The sequence below is a fragment of the Ambystoma mexicanum genome, chromosome 7p (genome assembly GCF_040938575.1).
Source record: "Ambystoma mexicanum isolate Mex_15411 chromosome 7p, UKY_AmexF1_1, whole genome shotgun sequence".
NCBI classification, from domain to species: Eukaryota; Metazoa; Chordata; class Amphibia; order Caudata; family Ambystomatidae; genus Ambystoma; species Ambystoma mexicanum.
In genome coordinates, this window is record NC_090939.1 from 19,563,178 (window position 1) to 19,585,072 (window position 21,895).

A 21,895-nucleotide genomic window follows, 5' to 3' on the forward strand; every position below is an offset into this window, starting at 1 on the left:
CAATTAAGTGTCTCAATTCATCTTCCTCTACAAGGGCTTTTCTCCAGTTTATCTGGTTTTATCTTAACCAGCCTATTTTAATGTCTGCATTTAGAACCGTAGTGGGGTGGTACAAAGTGCTTGCAGCAGGGTCCTTCCCCTCCTTCAGTATCTCAGATGTGGCCTCCCCATGGAGCTAGTGGAGATTCCTTGCAAGAACATCATTTTAAACCAGTTCTGAAGCTGCATAAGTAAGTTGTTGGAGAATCGCTTAAAAAAAGGAAGCCGACTGGGGCCTTGACAAATTTCAAAGAGGAGATGGCTATCAGGTTGTCCTCTCATCTCCTGATTAAGCGGGGCCTGTTGCTCCGTGAGCCAGGGCATGGGGCATCTATCGAGGAAACCTGTTATCATTTGCATGCTCAGGTCGTTCAGTCACATCGAGGGTGTTGAACTCCCCTATAATGTCCTCATCCGAGTGTAGCAGGTCGCCCTTCTCCCCTCGTATCCTGACAATTTTCCCTGAGCTAATCTTCTGGCTACGTTTCCAGGCCAGGATCTTCCCTGCCTTATTGCCCTCCTCATAGTACTTTTGTCTTGTACGAGTAAGGGCAAATTCAGCCTTGGCCGACTGCATAATGTTGATCTGCCTCCTGGCCCTCTGAAGGTCTTGAACACTTTCCATGAGCCTGTATCCCTGTACTCCTTTTCCTATTGCTCTCCCTTCCTGGCTAAGTAACTGGGCATGCTCCCTCCTTTATTTTTTTGAGAACCGGGGCCTTGGAATACAGTATTCCATGCATATATGACTTAAAAGCATCCCACCTGATTGTCTCCTGGACCTGACCTGGATTATTAATGAAGTCCCCCCCCAAACCCGCAATGGCATTGACCATCTCCCCACATATTATTGGGTCCTTTAGGAGTGACTGGTTAAGCTTCCATTGTCTGGTTCTGGGAACGCTGGACTTAACAGCAAAGGACTGTCATGTGTCAGAAGAAAGGCACAGTGATGGCATTTCCACTGGTTATTAATTGAAAAGAATAGTGGCTATATTTCCCTATCGCTACGAGGGTATTTGGTGCACAAAAAATAAGGTTTGTCAGAAAGTCTCCTCCTAAACGAAAGTCTGCTGTCCAAAAACTGATTCTACCTGACCCAACTGCTAATGTAACAAAATAAATGAAGCCAGGAGGTGACTCCCTTCTCCAGACTCTCTCTTCTCAGAGTTTCTTTTTCACTCCAAAGTTCTTATAGTAGGCTAAGTTTTAAATGGTCTCTTTTCACCTTCTGCACCAGTTCTCGTAACTCCTTCAGTAGATTTTTGGGCTTACACTCTTTTCTCTGGACAGTGTTCAATTGATCCCCTTTTCCCCTCTCCTGAGGTGGCTTGACGTTTCTCCTTTATAAGCTCCACTGGCCTTTACTGCGTATTCATAGGATTCTCTTTCTGATATTCTCCTCCCTGCTTGCTCTATTCCCCTCCTCCCTGGGTATTTGTATCCAATGCTTAGTGGTCTCTTATAGGTTTAATCATGATTCCCTTTCTCACATTGTTACAATTCCAGTTTATCACCTTTCTATTCCATATCTCGTTAATTTCACTGGGCCAAGTTTTTCCTGGATGTATAACAATTCCCTGTGAGCCTTCCGGTTCTCCCGGTCTCCCCATTACCTCTGGGTTGGTAGGGAAACGTCCCCAGGACCGGCACTTGCTCGCGTTCTCCTCTACAGCTCTGGTTCACTTTTTCTTGTACTCTGCCAGCATCCTGCTCTTGGTCTTCTTCTCTTTGACCAGGTATGACTGCAGGTAACCAGACTCCCCGCTGTTCGCTCAGCGTGGTGGTTTTGGTGGTGTTAGACAGACACACTGCCTACCACAAAGCTGTTGTGGTCATGCCACCACCAGGACTTGATTCCAGTCTTCTCGGCTCTCCAGTGCGTCTGAACGCGGGGCCTCCAGCGTGTTAATTGTTTGTTCAGACCACTTCTATAAGTCGCGGCTCGCCTTGGCTCCACCTCTCATCTGTCATGCTGTCTGGGGGTTTCCTTTGCCTACACGCTCTCTCTGACTTGCCTCCCCTCTCCTCTCTGTCCTCCTTTTCCAGTCTACTTGTCTCAATAAAATTAAGGTTTTTCCTTAAAGAGATTCTTTCTTGTTCGTGATGACCTATTATGGCCATGTCATCAGAAAAATCTCTGGATTTCATACTGTTCTTTATTCCCGATAGTCTCATATATGCCATTAAGGTGAATGGTTTAGGGCGTTCCTCACGGGAACAGGAGTCCTTGTCCCCAAAGGGGAGTCTCCTGGTGAGGTCCCACTTGCCTCAACCCCTAGGGAGGGTATGGCGGAGCGGGCTCACCTTCCTAGCCCCCAGATTGGGGGTGTGTGCATCCCCTTGGGAGGAGCGTCAAAGTCCATGTATTAATCACAGGACATGGGCATGATCAGTAGTAAAATCAATATTACCTATTTCGACCATCTCCACCTGTGGGAGTATATCCCTGCCCATCCAAGAGTTGTCTATCCTGGAGTACACTCGGTGTGAATGCACAAAAAAAGTATGATCAACGATGTGTGCATGACGCCAGGGATCTTTGAGGTTAGTCTGCCAGTTGCTTAAGGAGATCCCAGGGCTGCCGTGTGGTATGTGTGGCGACGCCAGTGTGGGTTGTGTGGCGAACCAAGAGCTGTCGGCCGCCAGGATGACATTTCAAGGGTGTTTATTAAACTAAAAACAAAATGCCTATCCCTACTGCTAATGGGGATTTTCCCTACCTACCATACTAAGCTAAAGCTGCTCGTCCTGAGTCCGAACCGGATCGCGATCTGGCCCTACCACTGTGGAGAAAACAACATAAAAATATAAGCTAAAGCAATGTCTCTCGGCTATGTCCGGCCTATTGGCCTTTGGATCTCTCTGGAGATGTTTTTCAGTTCATTCTCAGCTCTGCTGTTAGCCTCTTCAGATAGACTTGTCTCTATATAAATCAAATGTCTCAAGTTTGATACGGGGAGGATTGTCTTGTTCCTTTTCCACCACCATGGCCACTTTCTTTCTATTGGTTCTGGATATTGAACAGTTTGATTGAACCCTCCAGGTTCCATTCTCCTTATGATTGTGCCTAAGTCACTTATTTCTCGAGGAATCGCCAGGCCCTTCTGGCTTTCAAGTTTCCTTAACTGTTCTGGTTATATATCAGTTTCAGGCTAAGATACAATACTCAGTTTCTCAGTTTTTTTGGGCTCCAGTAACCCTACTTGTCAGTTTCTTTGTCTCTGTTTGCGTTCGCCTACCTCCATTCTGGTCAACCGTGGTATCTTCTATTCCTTCAGGTGTGCTCCAGCTGGATGGCGTCCTAGTGGGGATGTTGCCGTTCACCCTTCTCTACAGCTTTGCCAGTACATAATCATCAGCTTCTCTCCTGCCTTATCGGCTGTCTCCTCGGTTATCACGTTCCAAGTGGAGGATTCGTTCCTCTGGTCTGTCCTGGCCTCGGCATAGTTTTCCAGGCCCCAGACCCACTACGGCTGATATGTGGTCACGCCACCAGGCAAGCCTGTCTTTACATCCCAGTCTCTTGGCTCTCTGCTTCTGCACAATTCGAAAGTCTCTGTGGCCATTGTGTTCCAATAGGAGTCGTTCCATCCTGGCTTTGCCGTAGTTTCCTGGGTCAGAGACCCACCATGGCTGCAGCGTGGTCATGCCACCAGGTACAACAGTCCTTTGTCCCCATCTCTTGGCTGCATTGCCTTCCGGCCTCCCTGCATTCTCTCCACGCTACTGCAGACTCCACAGTGTAGCACGGCTCCACCCCTCCAGGACATCTGTACATCAAAGGCTCGCCTCTGCGTAGGGTCCCTCTTCCTCCATTCAAGGTTTTGGTCCTTTTTTCTCACTGCCATACTTCAAAGAGGTGTATTGATTTTCGTTAGTTGCTGTGTTCAAGGAAATGCTTGAGCCAATCGTATATAAGCAATGTCCGTATTTGCAGGGTGCAAAACAGAACTAACATCGGTCTCTTCTGTACCCATATATGCAGACAGAATGTTCTTCATCGGGAGTTCCTTGTAGAAATGGGAGTCATTATCCCCTAAAGGGGAGTCACACCCAGTGACGGAGGTTCTTGCTTAGTGTGGGCTCCCCTCCCGAGCCTCACGGGGGTGGCTCCCCTTGTGAAGAAGGGACGAATTGTCCAGATTTGTCACACTCCAGTGTTAGTTGGATGTGTCCTAGTTAGGATCCATAGGTAGCTTAAGATCCCCTCCTAATGCTAACGGCTTACCCAGGGAAGCCCACAAAGTCAAGTATTTGGTCTGTACAATGACACAAGGGTCTCCCGAAGCCCTGCCAGCAGCCCGACACAAATACCTGCTCTCACTGTCCACCTTGAATTTATCCACTTCAAATGGAACCCTTCACTCAATAAAATACCCATGCCCCTTCTCGTTATTACCAACAGGAGGAGAAATACTGGTGCATATAATTGCGTGACTGCGGCCTAGCCATATCTGCTTTCTTCAGATGTGTTTTTGTGCAGGAAGACTATTTCCACCTGCTGGCGTTTCAGCTTTTGGAGTAAGTTGGTCCGCTTTCTAGGAGCGTTGAGGCCTCTCACATTATTTCTCATAAATATCAATTATTCCCCCAATAACAGGTGGCCGATGAAAATCAGTTGCTGTACCCCTGTTTCCAGTACCCCAGGAGCCCTCCACGCCCCTCCCCGGGAACCCAGCTTATGGTCCTGCCGTGAGTGTGCTAGCAGGAATGAAGGTTAGCAGTTCTACCTTCTGTTCCAAACATACTGGTAACTTAACAACACAAACCTTATACAAGTTAACTATGTTACGTAGGCATTTTAACAGTGGCCATGAACAACATCTTATAACCTGAGACTCGCCCCTCTTATAACCTGATCCATAGTCAGCCCGTGGGCCCTTGTAAGGTCTTTCTCGCCCTTATCCTTCAGTTTCCCTTAAGCAGCTTCCATTCTGGTCTTTCTCTAGGGATGGCCATAGATTGATGCCAAGGACACTCTCTGCCTCCTCAGGAGCCGTGCACTGCCATTACTTAGAAAAGCAGTCAGAATGGTGAAAGTCCACCAGTATTTAATCTCCTCTAATTATAGTTTCCATGTAATAGTGTGCAGTCGGTTGTATACGAATTGTTTTACAACTGCTCGAATGACAATTGACCTTTTCACAATTGACCCAATTGTGAAGGTCAATTGTACCATATATGTGGGGGGAAACCTCCGACAACCCCCCACCCAACGCCAAAACCCATATATATCTATCTAAAAAAAAAAACAATCTGAGGGTCCTAGACGTGTGAGGGATCATGGGTACAGTGGACGTCACACTAGGGATAGTATTACTGGCACGCCCTGTGTCGACGCCCAATTTTTGAGTTTTGAAAAAACAAACTGTAATAGTCCGCAGCTTCCACTAGATGTCGGCCTATGCACAGCATGTGATCTAAGCAGATTCCACAAGCCTCAGAGATAGAGAGAGATATCTCATCAGACAGATGGGTAGTGTCCGCAGGATACTGCATAGAACTCGTAGAGCATCCCCGGAACCACCCTCCACGACAAAGAATACACTCCTTAGATCACCAGAAGATCCTACGCGAAGAGATCGAAATTCTTATCGCAAAGGACGCGATAGAACTCGTCCCGGGACACCAGGTAAACAAGGGTATTTATTCAACTTACTTCCTTGGGCCAAAAGAAAGATTTGACAATGCGCCCAGTATTGGACTTACGGCCTGCAAACAAGTATGTCAAGCCCCAAAAATTTTGCATGACTACTCTCCAAGAGGTAATTCCCCTCCTAAAAAAGGGGGATTACATGGCAACATTGGATATGAAAGATGCCTATTTTCATATTTCCATGTTCCCAGCGCACAGAAAATATCTGCGCTTCAAGGTGGACAGTCAGCACTACCAGTTCAAGGTACTGCCCTTCGGGATAGCCTCGGCTCCAAGGGTATTCACCAAGGTACTGGCGCTGGCGGCGGCACACCTTCGCAGGGAGGCAATCCCAGTGTACCCTTATCTGGACGACTGGCTCATCACGGGGGAGACCCCAGTAATTTGCAGGACAAACATTCAAAGAACTATCGACCTCCTCTTTGAATTGGGCTTCTCCATAAACGAGAAAAAATCAAGTCTGGTGCCCAGCACCTCCAAGCAGTTCATAGGAGCTGTTCTAAATACTGAAGAGGGGTTGGCTTTTCCTTCAGAGGAAAAAATTCGGAGTATACTACCGCAAATTCCGCAATATCAAACCGGTCGCCAGATAACAGTACGCAAAGCAATGCATTTGCTGGGCATGATGCTGTCATGTATTTACCTGGTCCCCCACGCGCGCCTGCGCATGCGTCCCATGCAAGAATGGTTGGCGAAACTGTGGTCTCAGGCAAGTGGTCAGTGGGACGATCTAGTGGTTGTTTCGCCAACACTTGTACAAAGCCTCCACTGGTGGACAAGAGACAATCTATCCAAGGGGAAACCCTTTTACGATCCCGAGATACAGGCGGTAGTCCCGACGGACGCATGCCTGACAGGATGGGGAGCTCACCATCTCCACCACACAGCTCAGGGTCTCTGGTCTCACACAGTGGCCAAGAATCACATCAACCTGCTACAGCATCTGGCAGTTTTCAGAGCACTTCAAGCGTTCGAGCCCCACCTATTGAACCTGTCCGTGCAGATCTGGACGGACAGCACAACAGCCATGTTCTACCTGAACAAGCAAGGAGGGACTTGTTCGCCAAATCTGTCCAGACTTGCCCAGAAAATTTGGATATGGGCACTCAGACGGAACATCTTTCTGTCATCTCAGCATGTTCCAGGGGATCTCCATTCTCTAGCGGACGCTTTGAGCAGAGATTCCCTTCCGGAGGAACACAAATGGTGTCTACACAGAGATATCGTAGAAGATCTCTTCTCTCAGTGGGGTTTCCCCACTATAGACCTATTCGCCACAAACGAAAACAGACAGGGCCAGGATTCGCGTCCAGGTTTCCCCAACCAGACTCCCTGGGGAACGCCCTGTGGATGAACTGGTCAGGGATGTTTGCGTACGCTTTTCCACCAACTCCTCTCATCAGGAAGGTGGTGAACAAGATGAACAGAGTCGATGACGCTCGTCCTAGTTGCTCCCATGTGGGCGAGACAACCGTGGTTGCCACACCTACGCAGACTCTCGGTGTGCGATCCCATCAAACTCCCGGGCTGGTACAACCTTTTGTCCCAGCACCAAGGTCAGAAGGTGCATCCTCAACCCAACTCCATGAACCTAGCAGCATGGCTCCTGAGGTCATAGAGTTTGGACATCTCAATTTACCACAGAGGTGTATGGACATCCGAAAGGAGTCTAGGAAACCGAACACAAGGCATTGCTACTTCGACAAATGGAAGAGATTCGTTATCTCGTGCCAGTATAAACAAATCAACCCAGTTGATTGCACTCCTTCCACAATCGCTCCACCTGCTGGACGCAGGGTTGTTTTTCAACTCACTAAAGGTAAACCTGGCAGCACTGTCAGCGTACACCACCTCACATAGCAAGGTGTCGTGGTGGAAGGTACCCGTGGTTAAAGCCTTCATGGAGAGAGTAAAGAGTAAAGAGACTTCATCCTCCTATATCTAACCCACCACCAGGATGGGACCTGAACGTGGTCTATCTAAACTCGTGGGCCCCCCATTCGAGCCCATGCATAAGACAAGTCTCAAACACCTGACCTATAAGACTGCCTTCTTAGTAGCCATTACATCCATAAGAAGGGTCAGTGAAATTCAGGCTCTGTCAGTGCAGGATCCTTTCTTTACTATTCATAAGGATATGCTGGTTTTACGGACACACCCTAGGTTCTCACCTAAGTTTATTTCCAAATTCCATGTAAACCAGTCCATCGAGCTTCCGGCTTTCTTCCAAAACACACAAAGCTCGGCTGAGGTTAAACTACACACCCTAGATGTGCGTAGGGCGGTCCTTTTACTACGTAAACAAGACCAGACCGCTTAGGAAAACAGATCAACTGTTTGTCTCCGTAGCCACAGGCGAAGAGGGAGATTGCGTCTCTAAGGGTGCCATCTCCAAGTGGATTGTCAACTGTATCCAGTTGTTACTCTCTTTCTGACAAAACCTTGCCTTTTACGCCCAGAGCCCACTCGACAAGAGGCATTGGGGCCACTCTGGCTTTCATTGCAAATGTTCCCCTTGACACCATTTGCAAAGCAGCTACTTGGAGCTCTATTCACACTTTTACTCAGCACTACTGCATTGACACCCATTCCAAGACAGATACTCAAGTGGGACAAGCGGTTCTAAGACATTTATTTGCTCATGACCCTTCTCAAATCCCACCTCCTTCTAACACTGCTCGCTAATCTATGCACAGCATGTGATCTAAGCAGATTCCACAAGCCTCAGAAGGGATACATTACTCACCGTAATCGTATTTCTGATGCTTGTATCTGCTTAGATTCACATGCGACCCACCCTTCCTCCCCTCTGAGAGAAGGCACATGTATGCTTGTAATCTTATCTATCTTCTATCTGCTTGGATCATATGTACTCACGCTACTCCTCATGCTACCTCATGTCAGAAAAAATACAATCTGAGGGTCCTAGACGCGTGAGGGATCATGGGTACAGTGGACATCACACTAGGGATAGTATTACTGGCACGCCCTGTGTCGACGCCCAATTTTTCGAGTTTCGAAAAACAAACTGTAATACTCCGCAGCTTCCACTAGATGTCGGCCTATGCACAGCATGTGAATCTAAGCAGATACAAGCATCAGAAATACGATTACGGTGAGTAATGTATCCCATATATATTACCAAACCGATTTTTTATATATATATATATATATATATATATATATATATATATATATGTCAATTGTGACCCTTTGAATTCGGTCAATTGTTCATTAGAACAATTGTAAACTAACAATTTGGGTAATACCGTGCAGTCGCACCTGGAGTGTTCCAAGTGCCAGATGGAATGACCAATAAATGATCCCAGACCCAAATAGCTGAACAGACAAAAAAAATGTCAAAATACTAGTTTATCAGCTCAATTAAAATGGGGAACCCTGGTGAATAAACAGATTGCAGCTCACTCACATCTACATTTTGGTTACACAAAGGCTTTCTTCCCCGATGTACGTCCGCTATGACGCCATCCTACGTGTCAAAAAGTGAAAACCTATCGAAAGGAGGGATTGGTTGAGGATGTATGTGTATGTGTATATGTATGTGTATATGTATATATATGTGTGTATATATGTATGTGTATAATTTATTTTGGTGTTAGGGTGCAGCCAATTATGTGACTATCAGAGAGGCACGCCTCGAACTACCTCTTACTATGTACAATACAGATTAATAGCAGAATACCCGCAACAGCTTGGCTTCTACAACAATGTGTGGTACACTGCTACATAGGCTCTTGTGATTGGTTGGCATTACCTCCTAACCGTGGACATTCATCTTGTTAGAAGCACATAAGTACGTTGGACAACTGCCCACTTGGCCAATTAGCTTACCATCTCTCATCAGTTAGGCCCCAAGCCAAGGGTTCTTCTCTGTAGTTGATCTTGTTGACTGTTCTCTTCCTTGGGACTTTTAAAGAGAGTGTAAGTACTTTGCTATCTTCAGTTGGAGCTTAATGAATAGGCCTTGTTTTGGAGTCTTGCACCATGTGTGAGGAGACCATGATTTTGTCCATTTTGACCTTTTATTTAGTGCTATTTAATTCAATTAAGCTGGGTGCTATTACTCCTCTTGGCCTCTGGGGACTTGGTTGTGCCGTCTTGCATACGCTTTCTGCATCTTTAATTGTTCAATACTTGGAACTTGCAAATGTTTTCTCCTTTACTTAATCAAAGAGAAATGTTGTGCGTTTGTAGCTTATCCTCTTTGACTCCCCTTGTGCCTTGCAGTTACCTTTTGATGTAGCACACTTGATCCCAAGCCAAACAGATATTATTTGTACCTCACAAGCTGTTTTTCCTGCACTTGTCAGCTCTGCTGTTCGGTTCTCTCGTTTAGGGTTCTTAGCTTACTATTATATGAAACTGACTCATCTTTCCATCATGGCCGATTTACTCACATTTAAATTTTCTCTTGCAGCAAGCTTTTATGTCTCATCAACCTTGGGTTTCTGCGTACATACATTTGCTGATTCTCTTCTTACTCAACTTCTTAGTGTATATGATTTCTTCGTATTGGCATACATGTTTTGCTTGTTCAGTTATATCTTCATTCTTTAAGTATTTGTCTATAGTTTCAATGTGTCCTAGTATAGCTTCATGATGTCACTTTACTCTGGTCTGATTTCACTTATAGCTCTTCTATGTTCAGTGGTGCATGCAGACATCCTTCCACCTCATCAGTGCGAGGGTATGTTCGATACGGTTGTCAAAGTGCATAACCTCTTTCAAATTTTCGGTGCGGTATTTGGATGATACCTGGTGTCGCACACAGTGCTTTCTTGTTCTTCCAACATGACAGGTGAGGGAGCGGCCACTAGAGATGTGTACATCTGCCTCTCTACAATAGGGCAGACTGCTTGACTTTTCTGAAGGGAGTAAAATCAGCCAGATCCTGGTAGGTGAAGAGCTTTTGGTTGTAGTAGGTACTTTCCCCAAGAATCTTCTCATTGATCTTGTATGCGTGAGATGTGATTATAATGTTCCTCGGTAGCCCTCTGGGCACCCCCGCCCCCGTATAGGACCAGCCCCATGTACATGATCCGGGGTGATATTTTCAGCTGCTATGTTCCGGAATGTCTCTTGACAGAATCAGAGAAACCAAGTCTGTTCTCCATGTCCTCAGTTGTGGTATGCAGTTCATCCATTCCCTGCTTAGCCCCAACCAGTTCACCCTGAAGGTGTAGGACATCCTCTTTCAGAGACTATGGCCTCCTCAGCGTCTCCACCTCTAGTGCTTATCTGTTGCAGGTCTTTGTAGAGATCTCGTGTTTGACTGACTGTATGTGAGATTTCTTCTTTGAGTGGCACCATACACTCCGAGGCCTTTCTTGGAAAGGAGGACCACGCCTGTCCCGCTACGCTCTGGGTCAGCCATTGCTGCACCCGTCGGTCTGCTTTCACCTTTCCTCGCACCCCGGCGAATTGTGGGGGACCAGAGACTAGGGACCCTTTTCCCCCAGCCTTGCACTGTGGTCCCCTCAAGTGCACATGCCACTCCTTCCTTACACGGGTGGTGGCACGGTTGTGGCTCCCCAGCGACCGAGCATTCTCCTTGCTAAGGTGGATTTATCCTGGCCACCAGGGGGATCCTCCACTCAGGGCAGAGTGAGGGGGGCACCTCCAAGTCACCCATACAATAGCCTCCACTGATCGCCACTTCAGCCCTGCAGCATACAGTGCCGAGCCCTTCAGCATACAGTGCCTGAAAAGAAGGGGCAAGGGCAGAGCGCGGCTCAAGCTCTCCCTTCTCTTGACACTGCGGAGTGCTCCCTTAGGCGTCAACGGCCGCGATCCCAGTCCCTCCACCAGGTCAGGCATATCCCAGAAGATGTCTTTGGCGGGCCGCTCTGCTGCCACTCTTAATGCTCTGTGGCACATTTAGGTACTCAGCTGCCAGAACCCGGCAGCACCCTGTGGTCGAGCCTCCTCCATCACCTTACCCCTCACCCCCTCCTTGACTTCTCTAAGGGACAGCCCTCATTCCACCAGGGAGGCGGAGAGGGATAGGCACCGCAACTCCTGCCCAGCCACAGGTAGTTGCTCTCAGCTTGTCTGCGTTCACGGCTTCCCAGCCACCACGCAGGCGCTGCTCAGCACGCGGCCGCCTCATGTGCTCCTCATCTTCCCTAACTGCCTCCATTACGCCGAGCCATCCCTGACTCAGCTCTGGTCCTGGGGACCCACCAACCTCTGCAGGCACGGGGCATCCATCCTGTACCCGCTCTATGGGGCAGGACTGGGAATACCACAACCAGGGCAGCCTCCCCTCTGGCTTCCACACTTTCCTGGCGGTCTTGAACTGGGCTGTGGATACCCTGCTGAATGACTACATGGTGCGACACAGCCAAGTGTGACGAATCGCAGTTATACGTCCCTTCTCCCCAAGTGGGAGGCCTCCCTGTGAGGCTAAGCAGGTGAGCCTTTTCTCTGCAAGATCCTCCCAAGGGATTGAGGCAAGTAGGACCTTACCGGGAGAGACTCCTCCTTTGGGGACAAGGAGTCCTGTCCCTGTGAGGAACCCCCTAGTCCATCTACCATAGCTGCATACATGGGATTACCTGTTTGGACAAATAACGTGACATCTTTACTGAAGGCAATGCAAAAAGATTTCTCTTTAACAAGAGATATATATTTAACTGGGACAAGTAGGAGAGAGGAAAGAGAGCCTGGTGCTCAGGGGAAGTCCCCTGACCTCATTACACCTTGTGGAGGTGGTGCGCGGGCAAGTCACTGAGCCTGCGATTTTCAACAAGGCAGAGAATGCTAGGACGAAGCGCCAGAGGCCTGGTGTGTCAATGCAAGAAAGGCATGCAGAAAGGAAGAGTAACAAGCTTATCCGGTGATGGTGTGACCACAGGTGCAGCAAAGAGTGCAGGCCACCAAAAGAACGACGCTGAGACAGCTGGTACGGGAAGCCTGGAAAGCTTCTGACCGCCAGCGCGAGTGCAGGAGTATTTGGGTTGTTTGACCGAAGTGAAAAGATTTGCAGCAGATTTGACGTAGTCAATTTCGCTGCTAATTGGTTTTTACTTCAGCAAAATCATCGCATTTTGCCATACACTAAACCCCTCACCCCTTCCCCATTTTACCTTTCTGCTCCCCACTGCCGCTTCTCCACCCCTGCTGCTTCAGATCTGTCCCTCTAATGCGGGCCAGATCTGACGCTGCAGGGTCCCTTTCTCTTTTTTTTTCTTCCTTTTTTTGCATTGTCAAGGAAGTGGGGGACACCCAGCACCCACCAAAGACGAAGAATACTGAACATGGGAAGCGGGGGACACCAGCCAATCCCCGCTCCCCATGTTCAGTATCTTGGTCTTGATTTACTTGTAGTGGCAGAATTTAGTCAAATGCTCCATTCAAGCATTTTTTATCAGTCAACAGGGGTGTTTCCGTGAGGAGCCTGATGAAGAAGCAGGAAGGGGAATAGGATGGACGAATTAGAGCACACACGATCCCCATTAAAGAGAGGTACCAGGAGAAGCGGGGTCCCAGTCTTAAGGACAAGAAACTAACATTAAGAATTTGTGATTTGACTTATCAACCAGTAGCAAATAGGAAGAAGGTTAATATATGCAGAGAGGACGAGGTACCAAAAGAGAGATTGGTTAAGAAAAGAAGTGAGAAACGAGTTCCCTGCCCTTGGGGGAAGGAAAGAAAGAAACCCTGTGTCCTCAGAATTGAAGACTGGGGAAAGTCTAACATACGAATATATAATGAGAAATGGGGATATCATTCTTGCATCCTGGCCCCTGTTAGGTGAGTGTCCCTTTCTTGCTCTCTGCCTCAATTTTCACTGCTTTCTGCCATTTCTTTTTCTGCTTTTTTCCCCTTTCACCCTCTTTCCAGGCCTTTGGCTCTGCCTCAATATTAGCTGCTTTCTGCAGTTTTTTCTCCTTTTTTTTTCTCCTTTTCATTACACCTTTAGTTCACCTTTCCAGGCCTCTCCTGTACCTGGTTTTCTTGGGCTACCTCTACCCTGCCCGGTTTCCTGACCCCCTAACTACCTACCTCCCCTTCTCCAAACTCTAAATAATGTCCCCAGAGCAGCTCTGCCCGGGCACCCCATCGGTTTAGGGCCACAAGGCCAAGGGCATCTCCAGTCAGTGTTTGCCCTTGTTCCCCAGGGAAGCCAGTATCCAGCCGTAAACCAGCAGCGACTGGTCTGGATGGGAAGTACAGCTTCTCCAGCATGGGGTCTGGCATGGATTCACATGCTCATGAATATTCCCCGTCGTCAGGCTGGGAATCCTCGGTAAAGAAAAAACCAGTATCAGTTTCGTTTCTGATCTGTCTTTCGTAGTAATAACCAATCACTGGTCTCTGCGTCATACTGACCACAGCCAATGACTGCCCTCTACCTAAGCACCGCCTCTGGCAGCCATCTTCAGATTTTTACCGCACGTTCATGTGTTGGGATCCTCGTGCTATTGCTCTCGAGCGTTAGTGCTATTTTTCGCGGTTTTTCACAAAAAACTTCGATTCTTTCGGTCAAAAGAGCCTCAAGCTCCACCGATCCTACATCCGATCAACGGGGACCCGTGTCGGATTCGTCTGCGCCCCTCAAGGGTGAAGATTCGTCGAGCTACACTTCGGAGGACTCCAGAAGCTTCTCAGGCCCGGTCTCGGAGATGGCCCAGGAGAAGGGAAGCTCGACGCCCGGAAAGCTGTTCAGGGTCTGCCCTGGATGCCAGCTGCAGAACGTCTTTAAGGAGGACGAACACTCTTTCTGCCTTTACTGCCTTCATGAGGACAAGACGCACGTGGAGAAGGACTGTGCGTTTTGCGGCAACATGTCGGAACGGACCATGAAGGACCGCCATCAACGTCTCGCCAACTGGCTGGAGGGTAAGAGCCCGTCTGGCGAGAAGAAGAAGAAATCCGAGCGGTCTTCTAAGACCTTTGAGGGCGCCCCGGCGACGGGGGCCCAACATAAGGCTAAGCACCGCGAGTCCGCTGGCACCGGGAGCGCCGAACGGTCGGGCTCTACGGGCGCCAGGCAGGGCGCACCCTCCCCGGCACCATCAACCACGAGCCAACGCTCTGGGTCGGGTAAGAGGAAGGCCGAGCACCCGGCGAAGCTCCTGGAGAGGCCCCGGTCGAGCTCTAAGGCAGAGGAGGAGCGTGGCAGTGCCCCCTCCCTCAAGGATAAGGCGGTGAGCGCACCTAAGGTGGTGAAGGCCTTGATCCATCCGACCAAGCCCTCTATCGAAACGGTCGCGGCGGCCCTGGCTCAGCCTGTGGAGGCTGCACCAGTGGTGGCGACCTCGGGGCCCAGAATCTCCCTGCCTCCTCGGAGGGAGTCTTCTTTTGTGCCCATCGATAGGACCCCCGTGAAACCCTCCGTGGGGAAGAAGGGGGGGCAGGGCGTCGTCGTAGATTCGGCCTCAACCTCAGAAGAGGAGCTGATCGAGGTCTTAAGCCACGGCCTAGGCGTGGAAGAAGGCCAGCCCGTCGGAATGGACCCCGACGCAGGTGACGACGACGACATCGTCGAGGATACCGACGGGGCCCCTGCTCGCCCGTCGGATTCCCCTCTGCCAGCGCCGCAAGACAACTCGGCGGCCATTTTGTTGGCCATACAGTCCTTATGCTCCGAGATAAGGACGAGGCTACCGTTACCGACGGAGGAACCTCTCCCGTCGGGGGATCCAGAACCGGGACCTTCTGGTGTTCCCCCTACCAAGAAAAGAAGGATCCATCCACCACCTCCTTTTCAACCGTCGCGCCCCGTCCAGCCCTCCTCCCCGTCCACCAGAGGGGATGATACGGGGACTGACACGGCAGCGACGGGTACGGACGACGAGGCATACGACGAGGATATTCCGTCGTCGCCTCCCGCCAGGGCTTCTCCGCCCGACGAGATCGGATCTTTCCACTCCATGATCTCCAGGGCTTCCGAGCTTTTCCAACTCTGCCCTGAGGAGAAGAAAAAGGAAGGCTTCCTTTATCAGCGGCGCGAGGCCAAGAGGAAGACGGTCCTCGCAGTGCCTCTGTTGGACGACATTTGGGATGAGGGCCTTTCCCTCCTCAAGAACCCTTCCACGACGCCAGCTAGAAGAGACCGGTACGAGAAAAAGTACCGGGTCCCGGACACGGCCCCCCTGTGCCTCCGGGCGCAGCCTACCCCGGATTCCGTCGTCTCCGCGGCAGCCAGGAAGAAAGCGGGGGGGGGGGTGCGGCCTCCACATCGACTTCCCCGCCGGACGGCGAGGGAAAGAAATTGGATGCTATGGGACGTAGTCATCTCGTCGGCAGCGACGACGATTAAAGCGGCCAACGCCTTGGCTATCGTGGCTCGCTACGACAGGGAGCTCTGGTACAAGATAGCTCCCCTGCTGGATTTTCTGCCGGACGACAAGAGGGCGGAGGCCCTGGAGATCCTGCAGGAAGGTGAGGTGGCCTCGGACCACGCCATCACCGTGGCGACGGACATCGCCGACACTGGGTTCCGCCAGCTGGGCAACGGCGTTTGCCTTCGACGTCGTGGATGGCTCAAAGCTACGGACTTCCGGCAGGACGTCCAGACCAAAGTCCTGGACATGCCCTTCGACGGGAACAACCTGTTTGGGAAGACAGTGGACGATTCCCTTCAGGCCATCAAGGCGGATACTGAGACGGCCCGGGCCCTTGGAGTTCTGCAGCAACGACGGACGCCCTTTCGGAGCAGCGGAGGCAAGGGGGCCTCCAAAGGTTCTGGCGGCGGTTTCGCTTCCTACCGTCAAGCGGCCCGCTCGTCGTCGCAAGAGGCCTACAGAGGACGAGGCAAGTCTAGCGGACCCCGCCGTCGTCGCCAAGGAGGTCAAGGCGGCAAGGCCGCGTCCAAGCAGGATTGAACCGGCCGTGGGGTCGGGCCCCCACCGAAGCACCCCGGTGGGAGGCCGGCTGGCGGGCTTCGTCAGCGTGTGGGAGTCCATCTCCACCGACCGTTGGGTGCTGGACGCCCTGGCCCGGGGCCACGCGCTCGAGTTTCAAAGAAGGTGTCCGCGCGTCCCCCCCGTGGCCAGGAAAGAACTTCACGTCCCTCAACTTCTCCTGGAGGTAAAGGCGATGCTCAGGAAGGGCGCCATCGAACTCGTCCCAAAGAGGCTTCGGGGCTCCGGAGTCTACTCGAGATACTTCCTCGTGAAGAAGAAGACGGGAGGATGGCGCCCCATCCTAGACCTGCGACGTCTGAACAAGTTCATCAAGGCGCAGAAGTTCCGGATGGTCACCCTCCAGCACGTCCTGGGTCAGCTGGAGGAAGGAGACTTCCTATCGTCGTTGGATTTGGAGGATGCCTACTTCCACATTCCCATCCTAAAGGGGCACCGAAAATTCCTCAGGTTCGTGGTCCAAGGGCGTCATTACCAGTTCAAAGCCCTTCCCTTCGGACTACGGTCGGCACCCAGGGTATTCACCAAGTGCCTCGCACCGGTGGCGGCGCAGCTGCGCCGCGAGGGGATTCACGTCTACCCCTACCTGGACGACTGGCTCATCCGCGCCAAGACGAGGGAGCTCGCCGTGGTCCACACGGCAAGGACCGTCCAACTCCTCACGGACCTGGGATTCTCCGTGAACTACGCCAAATCCCACCTGGTGCCCGCGCAAGTCGCACTGTTTCTGGGAGCGAGGCTCGACACAGTGTCCCTTCTGGCCTCCCCGTCGGAGGAGAGGACCAGGACCATCTTGGGCAAGGTGCAACGGATGTTGGTGGCCGACGCGGCCAAAGTGAGGTCCATCAAGTCCCTCCTCGGGATGATGTCTTCCTGCATCTACCTCATTCCCATGTGCAGGCTCCGGATGCGCCCGTTGCAAGAATTCCTGGATGCGCGCTGGATCCAGACGACGGGCAGCTTCGAGGAAAGGATCAAGCTCGACGAGAGCTTCCGACGAGCGATACGGTGGTGGGGCACCCGCGCGCATCTGACGGAGGGCATGGACTTCCAGACCCCAGCCCACCAGGAGACTGTGACCACGGATGCCTCCCTGGAAGGGTGGGGAGCGCACACCGAAAATCTGCACGCAAGGGGACTCTGGCTCCCGACGGAGAAGTCCCTGCATATCAACGTCCTGGAGCTCCGTGCAGTGTTTTGGGCCCTCAGGTCCTTCCTTCCGTCCCTCAAGGGCAAGGTGGTGAGGATCTTCACCGACAACACCAACACCATGTTTTACATCAGGAAACAGGGCGGAACCAGGTCCCCAGCGCTGGACAAGGAGGCGCAGGACCTGTGGCATTGGGCCGTCGCCCAAGGGATTTTTCTGGTGCCGTTTCATCTGGCAGGGATAAAAAACACCATCGCCGACTCACTCAGCAGGGAGCTGCGCTCGTGCCACGAGTGGGAACTACGGCAGGATCTGGTGGATCGCCTCTTCCGACGGTGGGGCACACCCCAGATCGACCTGTTCGCGACGGCGACGAACACCAAGTGCCGGAGGTTCGCCAGCAGGTTTCCCCAGACGAGGAGCATGGGCGATGCTTTCTCGTTCCCCTGGGAGGGCCTGTTCCTCTACGCGTTCCCTCCCTTGCCTCTGCTAATCCGGCTCGTCAACCAGCTCAAGAGGTCACGGTGCAGGATGATCCTCGTCGCACCTGCGTGGCCGAGGCAGATATGGTTCCCGGACTTGCTGGACTTGTCAGCGTCCCCGCCGATCAAGCTGCCGGCGGACGCGGATCTACTCTCCAGGGAAGGAGGCGCCATCCTCCACCACGACCCGAAGTCGCTGAACTTGCAGGCCTGGCTCCTGCAGCGCTAGAGTTTGGAGGATACGACATACCGGCCGATTGCAGAGAGGTTCTTGCAAAGGCCAGGGCGTCCTCGACTCTTAAATGCTACGGACACAAATGGAAGAGGTTCTCTGTCTGGTGCCACGCACAGAAGATTAACCCTCTACGGATTACGGCTCCCCAAGTACTGCCGTACCTGTTGACGCTGGCCAAAGCTGGTCTGGCACACGCGTCCATCAAGATTCATCTTGCTGCGATCTCCCGATACACCAGAACCACGGGGCGGACGTCCTTGTGGTCTCATCGTCTGGTGAAAGAGTTCATGAAGGGACTGTTCAGATCGTTCCCGCCGGTGAAGGCTCCGGCCCCGGCGTGGGAGCTCAACGTGGTGCTGACCAAGCTCATGGGACCTCCGTTCGAGCCTCTGCACTCGGCCCCGTTGAAGTTTCTATCGTGGAAAACAGCTTTTCTTGTGGCCATCACCTCCGCACGACGAGTGGGAGAGATCCAGGCCCTTTCCTGCAAGGCCCCGTACTTGACTTTCCACGATCCGAGGGTAGTGCTCAGGACGCACCCCTCCTTCATGCCCAAGGTACCGTCGGACTTCCATCTCAACGAACCCTTGGTGTTACCTGTGTTCTTCCCGTCGCCTTCGTCGCCGGCTGAGAGGACTTTGCACTCGCTGGATGTAGCTAGAGCGCTGAAGTTCTACGTGGACCGCACGAAGGGTTTTCGGAAGACGTCACAACTCTTTGTGAACTTTGGACCTGTCAATCAGGGGAAGGCTCTCTCGAAGGCTTCCATCTCCAGATGGCTCTCCGGCTGTATCATGTGCTGTCACCGGTTGGCAAACCGACCGCTGCCTGGCCGTCCGAGAGCCCATTCCACCAGAGCGATCGCAGCTACCACGGCGTTCCTATCTGGTGTGCCCCTGCTGGACATATGCAGGGCTGCTACGTGGAGGTCGACACACACCTTCACGAAATTCTACTGCGTCGACCGGGATTCCAGGGAGGAGTCCAGGGTCGGCCAAGCAGTGCTGCGCAACCTGTTCGCCTGAGGTGAGCCTGGTGAGGAGGTAAGATGCTTAATGTTGAGTTGATGTGATGCTTAATGTTGAGCCTTTGCCACCTCCCGTGGTTGTGCATGTGTGTACTGCTATGTATTCTTTATTCATGAGCATGTGAATCCATGCCAGACCCCATGCTGGAGAAGGAACAAGTTACTTACCTGTAACTGTTGTTCTCCAGCATGGGTCTGGCATGGATTCACATGCGAACCCTCCCGCCTACCCCTCTGCGGCTCTTCACTTGGTCATACTGCCACTTCACGTGCTTCCAAATCTGAAGATGGCTGCCAGAGGCGGTGCTTAGGTAGAGGGCAGTCATTGGCTGTGGTCAGTATGACGCAGAGACCAGTGATTGGTTACTACTACGAAAGACAGATCAGAAACGAAACTGATACTGGTTTTTTCTTTACCGAGGATTCCCAGCCTGACGACGGAGAATATTCATGAGCATGTGAATCCATGCCAGACCCATGCTGGAGAACAACAGTTACAGGTAAGTAACTTGTTCCATCCACTGTAATCCAAAAGCCCTGCCACTTTTCTTACCTACATAACATACTGAAATTAGCCAGCGATTAAATATTATTTCTATCACTGCTGTGTACCAACCTCTAGGTGGTTTTATTTGAACTGTTGTGTCCCCGTTGTAAGCGTTCTCAATCTATTTTGATATCTCAAATCTAGGTGTTTTGCATTTGTTGTGCCTCCAATTCAGGAGTTCACCCTCTGGCCTGGTGACGTTTAACCATGCATCACACTTAGATAGAATTATGGAGATTAGTCATTTGTCACAACAGATAGGATAGTGTAGATTAGCCACATAGTGCTTTGGCTACTCGCTAAATTCTTCTGACGCCCGCTTCTACTTCCTCATTCACACCACTCACACTATTCACGCCCAGTTGGCTGGCCAACCTATACCTGAACACACACGTAACACACATTTACTACAAACAAACCTGGACACTGGTCCTTAACCATATGAACACAACAAGCCAGTGAGCACAACCTTTAACACCTGCCAATCTACACATAAAACACATAAACAGCCCAACACAACAAGCAGCCACACAGAAAAACATCCCAGGCATTGGACCTTAACCGTACACATACAACCAGCCAGTGCACGCAACCTGCCATTGGCAAGCCAACACACAAAGATGCCAGTTCCTGCTAGTTCTGGACCTATCCTATCATTCTTCCCTCACTAACCAACCCGTCCTCTTTCTTGCAGAGCCACGCGAGCACCTGGAGACTGCCCTTGGGTGGTATTGGTGCATGGTATAAATCAACATAACATATGGAGATCTTCAATGAACAAGATAAGAGATATTTTAAGACGGAGAAGTTAGCCTAAAAAGGTGTCAAGATAAACCCACCTCAGGAAAGCCTGAATGTAAAGAGGAAAGAATCTACAAGTAATGGCAAGAGTGTAAGAAAGTATAAAAGCGAAGAACATACTTAAAGAATGGCAAGAATTGATCTCAAAGACTAACCAAGGAGATTGTCGAGAAATCTCTCTGCCATAGAGACTTGTTGAAAGACAATGGAAAAGCCCAGGTGAAGATGAGACATTCTCTTGGTCGATTTTAGATTAGTTAAATATGGTGGGATGGTCCGATGGAGGTCGTTTTTTATTTTATTGTGCATTTGTAAGGCGCTTCTACATGCTGGAAGTTCCTCAGAGGGGGGAATTGCCATAGTCAGTTGCAAGCAACAGGTAAGTGCCTGGCAGAGATCATTTGGTGAGTGGTCACCTGCCAACAAGGCCTGTGGGACAACACAGGCCAGTGGGTGCCAAAGGCAAGTGCTCAAGGAGGGCAGAGGCTAAGGTGATTGGATGGAAGGCCAGGACCCAGAAGGCCACATAAGGGCTCAGGCCGCTGATCTCAGCGACTGTGGGGTTTAGCAGGGGAGGGAGAAGGAGAGGAGGTGAAGAGGAAAGTCTTGAGGAGCTTCCGGAATTTGAGGAGAACTGACTCAAGACGGAAAGGAAGGGGGAGGCCTTCCAGAGGAAGTAGCCAGCCGAAGAGAAGAAGAGGAGGTGAAGAGGAAAGTCTTGAGGAGCTTCCGCAATTTGAGGAGAACTGACTCAAGACGGAAAGGAAGGGGGAAGCCTTCCAGAGGAGGTAGCCAGCCGATATGATATTTTATTTGTGTCGCACTCATACACAAGTGTTAAACAAGAGCTGAGGAAAAAGATTGCCCACCAGCGCACTGCTTAGCGAAGCGCTTGACAGAGGACATTTTTACTTACTGACAAGCGCCTTTAGTTTCCTTAGGTAGGGTATTCCCTTTAGTGATGGTGAAAGTTTGGCCTTTTTCCTGTACATTTAAAAAAGTATTAAATCCTGTCCTCAGCGTCTCAAACTCCTTCTGACCCGCCACACCAGCCAGTGCACCG

At 50.9% G+C, this 21,895-nt stretch overlaps 1 protein-coding gene across 2 annotated transcripts in view; it reads left to right on the forward strand.

Annotated features, from left to right (window-relative positions):
• AGPAT3 (1-acylglycerol-3-phosphate O-acyltransferase 3) overlaps window positions 1-21,895 on the forward strand; it is a 660,566-nt gene that overhangs the window by 431,025 nt on the left and 207,646 nt on the right. The window lies entirely within an intron of this gene.